We start from the raw sequence: 8,280 nt of genomic DNA, 5'->3' as shown, positions 1-8,280 counted from the left end.
CTGGGGATGCAGCTGTGCTGTCGTGCAGCCCTTCGCATGAAGCCTGCTGCCGGGGCCTGTGCGGCTGGCTGCTGTGCATACGAGAGAGGCTGACGATACTCCAGTGGGAGAACCTGTATTTCTCTCTGATTCCAAGGCCAGACGTGCCCATTAGATCATCTAGTCTGACCTGCTTTATCACAGGCCAGGGAGCTGCCTCCGAGTTACCCCTGTAGGGACCCAGTCGCTTGTGCTTGGCTGAAGTTTTCTTCCCAAAAGGCAGCCAGGTTGTACTGGGAGAGATCAGGAGGTGGAGAATCCACCACTGCCCTGGAGAGTTCGTTCCACTGGGGAATATTTATGCCTAATTTCTAACTGGAATGTGTCAGGTTCCAACTTGTAGCCATTGGTTCTTGTTCTGCTTTTCTCCATTAGATTAAAGTGCCCTTTAGTACCTAGTTTGGCTGCTCTGAAGTTGCTGTGATTGAGTCACTTTTCAGTCTTCTCTGGGATCAGCTAAACAGACTGTGCTTGGTTCTGAGAACTTTAAAGCACCCTAATAGAGGCTCACACTAAATGTATACCCCTGATGGGGAAAAAATTCTGCCATGGCTAAACAAGAGTGTAAAAGAGGTGGTTAGAGACGAAGAGACATCCTTTAAAAATTGGACATTGGATCCTACTAAGGAAAACAGAAATGAGCCATTCTTTTTAGGTGACAGATCTGAGGCACTGTCCCAGATTGAGTGATTGATAGAGGAGGTTTTGGAAAAAATTGGTAAATTAAACAGTAACAAGTCTTCAGGACCAGACGGTATTTACCCAAGAGGTCTGAAGGAATTCAAATATGAAATTGCAGAAATACTAACCGTGGTATGTAACCTATCACTTAAATCAGCCTCTGTGCCAGATGACCAGGAGGATAGCTAATGTGACTCCAATTTTTAAAAAGGGTCCAGAGGCAATGCTGGCAAATACAGACCACTAAGCCTAACTTCAGTACCAGGCAAATTGGTTGAAACTATAGTAAGCAGAATTATCAGACACATAGATAAACGCGATTTATTTGGGAAGAATCAACATGGCTTTTGTAAAGGGAAATCATGCCTCCCCAATCTATTTGAATTCTTTGAGGAAGTCAACAAACATGAGGACAAAGATGATTTCATGGATATAGTTTACTTGGACTTTCAGAAAACTTTTGACAAGGTCCCTCACCAAAGACTCTAAGCAAAATAAGCTGTCATGGGATAAAAGGGAATGGACCAGTAACTGGTTAAAAGACAGAAAACAAAGAGTAGGAATAAATGGTCAGTTTTCACAGATGAGAGAGCCGGTAAATAGTGGTGTCTCCCAAGGGTCTGTACTGGGATCAGGGCTGTTCAACATATTCATAAATGATCTGGAAAAAGGGGTAAAATAGTGTGGTGGCAAATTTTTCAGATGATACAAAATACTCCAGATAGTTAAATCCAAAGGAGACTGTGAAGAGTTACAAAGGGATCTCACAAAACGGGGAGACTGGGCAACAAAATGGAAGATGAAACTCAAAGTTGATAAATGCAAAGTAATGCACGTTGGAAACATAATCCCAACTATACATACAAAATGATGGGGTCTAAATTAGCTGTTACCACTCAAGAAAGAGATCTTGGAGTCATCATGGATAGTTCTCTGAAAACATCCAGTCAATGTGCAACGGGTGTCGAAAAAGCTAACAGAATGTTGGGAATCCTTAGGCAAGGGAGAGATAATAAGACAGTAAATATCATATTGCCTCTATATAAATCCATGGTATGTCCACCCCTTGAATGCTGCGGGCAGTTCTAGTTGCCCCATCTTAAGATATATTAGAATTGGAGAAGGTACCAAGAAGGGCAACCAAAATGATTAAGGGTCTGGGACAGCTTCCGTATGAGGAGAGATTTAAAAGATTGAGACTGTTCAGACTGGAAAAGAGAAGACTAAGGGGGGAGATGAGAGACGTCTATATAACGGTGTGAAGAAAGTGACTAAGGAATTATTTGTCCCTTCACGTAACACAAGAACCTGGGGTCACCCGGTGAAACTAATAGGCAGCAGGTTTAAAACAAAATACTTCTTCACACAAGGCAGAGTCGACCTGTGGAACTCAGTGCCATGAGATGGTGTGAAGGCCAAAAGTATAACTGGGTTCAAAAAAGCATGAGATAAGTTCCTGGAGGACAGATCCATCAATGGCTGTGAGCCAAGATCATCAGGGATGCAAGCCCATACTCTAGGTATCCCTAGCCTCTGACTGCCACAAGCTGGAAATGGATGACAGGGAAGGATCACTCCATAATTGCCCTGTTCTGTATGAAGCATCTGGCACCAGCCATGGTCAGAGACAGGATGCTGGGCTAGCAGGACCATGGGTTTGACCCAGTCTGGCCGTTCTTACGTTCTTGGCACCAGCATCACCATGGGAGCTCATGTTGAGTTGTTTGTTCACTGTGACCCCTCAATCCCCTTCAGAGTCCCTGCTTGCCAGGACACAGCCCCCTGTGCGGTAGGGGTGGCTGGCGTCTCTTGATCCCTCATGTAGAACTGCAGTTGGCTGGGTTAGACGCATGTTTGAATGGGCCTAGCTCGCGCTGGCTGACGGCCCTGTGCTCACTATTCACCGCTCCACCGATCTGTGCCGTACGCTGTCTCTGCAGCAATGGTATGGTTAGTTCCAGCTCATTGCTGACAATGTCCAACAGTGTCAGGGTTAGAACTGCTCCCTGCAGAACCCACTTGAAACCCCCTCATTTATTCCACTGCTCCGACTCCCACCTCTGCTGTCCCCACTCCCTGCTGCTCCAGCCCTCTCGGGCCTCCTCCCTGCCCTGTGGCTTCCTGTGACTCCCTTGGCCGTCCAGAGGCTCCGTCTCCCAGCCATGTTGATGCTAATGGGAGTACTGTGAGGCCAGGGCTGGGCAAGCACCTCTGGGGATTCCACCACCCTGGAGCGAGGCCCTGCCCCAGGGAGCCGCTGTGGGCATGAGGCCCTGAGGGGTGCCTGGGCAGGGCCCACAGGGGTTCTCCATTCACTTGTGACCCACCCCCTCTGCCCCAAGCATCTGGGGCCATTTTCCCTGGGGCTGTCAGTCCCCATGCAGCCCCGCCTCCAGCAGGGCCTCGGGGCCGTGAGCAGCGTTTTCCCAGTCACACGTGGGTTGGGGAGGCTTGTTTAGTTGCCCTCGGGGGCATGCACCCCCATAATCATCAGGGGCCCAGAACTTCTCTGGCCCTAGGTCTGTGGAGGGAGGGAAGATCGAGCTCCTGTCGGGGAGGGGGGAAAGCAAGCTCCTCCCGGGGCCTGGTGGGGGAGGGCAGTAAGCTCCTCCCAGGGCCTCGTGGGGAGGAGGGGAGAGCAAGCTCCTGGGAAGGCACAAAAGGGATCAAATTTAAATTCCTGCACACACCCATGGTTGCCCTGACTCCCAAATGGATGGAGCTCCGAGTGCCACCACCCTACGGCATGAAGGGCTAGGGTTAGGCATGCTGGGGCCACCTGCTGCTCCTAGCTGAGGCAGCATCTGGGGGGCCCTTCCAGCCCAGGAGCCCGCCGGTGGGGCGGAGCACGGCCCAATCAGGTGTGTGGGGGGAGCGGGTGCAATTGGGTTTATACACATGGCTCTGAAGCTGATGTACAGACCTTCACAGCAGCTCTGTGTGCGCGCCCCACCCCCACCAGGGTCTGGCACAGCACGGCACGCCCAGTCCTGATCTACACCCCCCTGTAAATCACCCCCCCGCCGGCTTGGGGCCTGGCTGAACTGGGGCAGGGCCAGCCAGGGCAGCGAGCCAGAGGCCGACATTAAAGCTGCATTAACTGGACCAACGTGCTTCTGCTTTGATGGGCCAAACCCCTGTGAGCCCCTCCCTGGCTGGGGGGGGGACAATGAGGGTGGAAGCAAGAAGACGGGAATGAGGGGGTGGGAGAGACCCACTGGCCTGCAACACACAGACCCGGGGCTCTACGAACGCCCCCCAGCCCTCCTTCAACGGCTGGGCCTGGCTCACTGGCTGGGGGGCTGATGGTGGGGTGTGTGTGGAGGGGGTGACGGTGGCTGTGCTCTTCCAAGGTCAGCCCACAGACTACACCCCTGCATGAAACAAGCCTCAGGGGAGGAGCCGTGCCGTTAGGACAGGCCAGAATGGAGTCAGAAGAGCCGCCGAGGAGCATGTGCATCAGCACCACGGCGCTAAGCAGGGAACCACAGCAGCAAGGCTGCGAACCGAGACCTTTGGAGGTCACCCAGCCCAATGGGGGGGGGGCTGTCCTGTGACCTGGGGGTGCCCTCGTGGTACGTTGCCATGGCTCGGGCTCTCACACGAGTGGCCAGATCACGAGCAGCTAGAATAGTCTGGAAAAGCAAACAAGTTCTGAAGCCGCAAGGCTCTGTGCGGGGCCAGCCCCTGTCCTGCTGCAGCGGATGGGGTTCCCAGGGTGGGCTGTGCCATCAAGGATGCCCACGGGCCATGGCCAGCTTCCCACTCGGATGCTGCCCCAGCCTCTGGATGAAAATCACCTCAGTTTCAAGCCCCCAGTTTAAAAGACGTCTGGGGTGGGGGGCAGGCTGAATGGTGCAAGCCCCAGGGATGAGCCCAGCTGCACGTGCCCTGATACACTCGCAGCCCCACCCCTGGAGCTGCAGCGCGTAGTGACCGGCACCGTCAGAACAGGCCTCGCACTCAGGAGGGATCGTACACCAGGAGTTCTCAGCCTTTCCCTCTCTGAGGCCCTGCAGCACGCTATAAAATCTCCACGGCCCAGCTGTTCCGCACCAACTGGTTTTCTGCACTGAAAAGCCAGGACTGCCATTCGGGGGTAGAAGCAGGGCAATTGCCCAGGGCTCCACACCAAGTGAAGTTGCTCAGGCTTTGTCTTCAGCCCCGGATGGCAGGGGCTCAAGGCCCCGGGCCCCAGTGAGTCTAACGCTGGCCCTGCTTGGCAGACCCCCCTGAAACCTGCTCACGGCCTGCTAGGGGGCCCTGATTGAGAACCACTGCCGTACGCAACATACTGCCAGACACATTCCCGCTGTGTGCGTCCATTGGGTCAAATGCGTGTTCGCTTGTTTCAGACACGCTGAAACACATTAGTGTTTAGATCAAGCCTGGGTCCTGTTTGCAGATTGGCAGGAACTATGATGTCATTGGAATAACAGAAACTTTGGGGGGCAGTTCACGTGACTGGAGCACTGTCATGGGTGGGTATAAACTGTTCAGGAAGAACAGGCAGGGGAGGAAAGGTGGAGGAGTTGCACTGTATGTAAGGGAGCGGTATGATTGCTCAGAGCTCCGCTTGAAACTGGAGAAAAGCCTGTTGAGAGTCTTTGGGTTAAGTTTAGAGGCAAGAGCAACAAGAGTGATGTCGTGGTGGGTGTGTGCTATAGACCACCGAACCAGGAGGATGAGGTAGACGAGGCTTTCTTCGGACAATTAACTGAAGTTTCCAGATCACAGGCCCGGGTTCTAATGGGAGACTTCAGTCACCCTGACATCTGCTGGGAGAGCAATACAGCAGTGCACAGACAATCCAGGAAGTTTTTGGAGAGTGTTGGAGACAACTTCCTGGTGCAAGTGCTGGAGGAACCAACTAGGGGCCGTGCTCCTCCTGACCTGCTACTTACAAACAGGGAAGAATTGGTAGGGAAAGTAGAAGTGGGTGACAACCTTGGCAGCAGTGACCATGAGATGGTTGAGTTCAGGATCCTGACAAAAGGAAGAAAGGAGAGTAGCAAAATACGGACCCTGGACTTCAGAAAAGCAGACTTTGACTTCCTCAGGGAACTGATGGGCAGGATCCCCTGGGAGAATAACATGAGGGAGAAAGAAGTCCAGGAGAGCTGGCTGTATTTTAAAGAAGCCTTCTTGAGGGTGCAGGAACAAACCATCCCGATGTGTAGAAAGAATAGCAAATATGGCAGGTGACCAGCTTGACTTAACAGTGAAATCTTCGGTGAGCTTAAACTCAGAAAGGAAGCTTACAAGAAGTGGAAACTTGGACTGATGACTAGGGAGGAGTATAAAAATATTGCTTGAGCATGCAGGGGTGTAATCAGGAAGGCCAAAGCACAATTGGAGTTGCAGCTAGCAAGGGATGTAAAGGGTAACAAGAAGGGTTTCTACAGGTATGTTCGCAACAAGAAGAAGGTCAGGGAAAGTGTGGGACCCTTACTGAATGGGGGAGGCAACCTAGTGACACATGATGTGGAAAAAGCTGAAGTACTCAATGCGTTTTTTTTCCTCGGTCTTCACAGATAAGGTCAGCTCCCAGACTGCTGCACTGGGCAACACAGTATGGGGAGGAGGTGAGCAGCTGTGAGTGGTGAAAGAATAGGTTAAGGACTATTTAGAAAAGCTGGACATGCAGAAGTCCATGGGTCCAGATCTAATGCATCCAAGGGTGCTGAGGGAGTTGGCTGACGTGATTGCAGAGCCATTGGCCATTATCTTTTAAAACTCATGGCGATCGGGGGAGGTGCCGGACGACTGGAAAAAGGCTAACGTAGTGCCCATCTTTAAAAAAGGGAAGAAGGAGGATCTGGGGAACTACAGGCCAGTCAGCCTCACCTCAGTCCCCGGAAAAATCATGGAGCAGGTCCTCAAGGAATCCATTTTGAAGCACTTGGAGGAGAGGAAGGTGATCAGGAACAGTCAACATGGATTCACAAAGGGCAAGTCATGCCTGACCAACCTGATTGCCTTCTATAATGAGATAACTGGCTCTGTGGATATGGGGAAAGCAGTGGATGTGATATATCTTGACTTTAGCAAAGCTTTTATACGGTCTCCCACAGTTTTCTTGCCAGCAAGTTAAAGAAATATGGGCCAGATGAATGGACTATAAGGTGGATAGAAAGCTGTCTAGATCATCGGGCTCCATGGGTATTGATCAATGGCTCCATGTCTAGTTGGCAGCTGGTATCAAGCAAAGTGCCCCAGAGATCGGTCCTGGGGACAGTTTTGTTCACCATCTTTATTAATGATCTGGATGATGGGATTAATTGCACCCTCAGTAAATTCTTAGCTGACACTAAGCTGGGGGGAGAGGTAGATATGCTGGAGGGTAGGGATAAGGTCCAGAGTGACCCAGACAAATTGGAGGATTGGGCCAGAAGAAATCTGATGAGATTCAACAAGGACAAGTACAGAGTCCTGCACTTAGGACAGAAGAATCCCAGGCGCTGCTAGAGGCTGGGGACCGACTGGCTAAGCAGCAGTTCTGCAGAAAAGGACCTGGGTATTACAGTGGATCGAGAAGCTGGACATGAGTCAGCTGTGTGCCCTCGTTGCCAAGAAGGCCAATAGCATATTGGGCTATAGGAGCATTGCCAGCAGATCGAGGGAAGTGAGTATTCCCCTCTATTTGGCACTGGTGAGGCCACACCTGGAGTATTGCGTCCAGTTTTGGTCCCCCCACTACAGAAGGGATGTGGACAAATTGGAGATAGTCCAGCAGAGGGCAACAAAAACGATTAGGGGGCTGGAGCACATGACTTACGAGGAGAGGCTGAGGGAACTGGGGTTATTTAGTCTGCAGAAGAGAAGAGTGAGGGGGGATTTGATAGCAGCCTTCAACTACCTGAAGGTGGGTTCCAAAGAGGATGGAGCTCGTCTGTTCTCAGTGGTGGCAGATGACAGAACAAGGCGTAATGGTCTCAAGTTGCAGTGGGGGAAGTTTAGGTTGGATATTAGGCAACACTATTTCACTAGGAGGGTGGTGAAACACTGGAATGTGTTACCTAGGGAGGTGGTGGAATCTCCATCCTTAGAGGTTTTTAAGGCCCTGCTTGACAAAGCCCTGGCTGGGATGATTTAATTGGGAATTGGTCCTGCTTTGAGCAGGGGGTTGGACTAGATGACCTCCTGAGGTCCCTTCCAACCCTGATATTCTATAGTCTATGAAATGTTTGTATCTAGAACCTGTGAAATGAACGGTGGCTCCCCCCAAAATCCATGACTCCAGAGCTGGGCCAACAAAAATTGCAGGACTGGCCATAAAACCCTGAGAGCTCGCAGCACTGCTCTCGCCATACGGGTCACCCTCCCCCAAGCCCTCCCTTACCCCCATCCACCCTAATCCCAGACGCCCCAGGCAGGGTTGGTCCTGCACCTCTTGGCTCGATTGCTCAGGCCTGCCCATCCATAGAGATCCCCTGCGCTGCGCATGCCTGCCCGGCGCAGCCGAACCCACCGCGCGCTTCGGGCTCTCAGCCCACCCTGCCGCTCAAGCGGCCAGGCCGCGCCTCTCAGACTTGACTGGCAGTGTCTTCACCCAATGGA

Source organism: Lepidochelys kempii, chromosome 23 (genome assembly GCF_965140265.1).
Source record: "Lepidochelys kempii isolate rLepKem1 chromosome 23, rLepKem1.hap2, whole genome shotgun sequence".
NCBI classification, from domain to species: Eukaryota; Metazoa; Chordata; order Testudines; family Cheloniidae; genus Lepidochelys; species Lepidochelys kempii.
Note: the sequence above shows the minus strand (reverse complement) of the source record.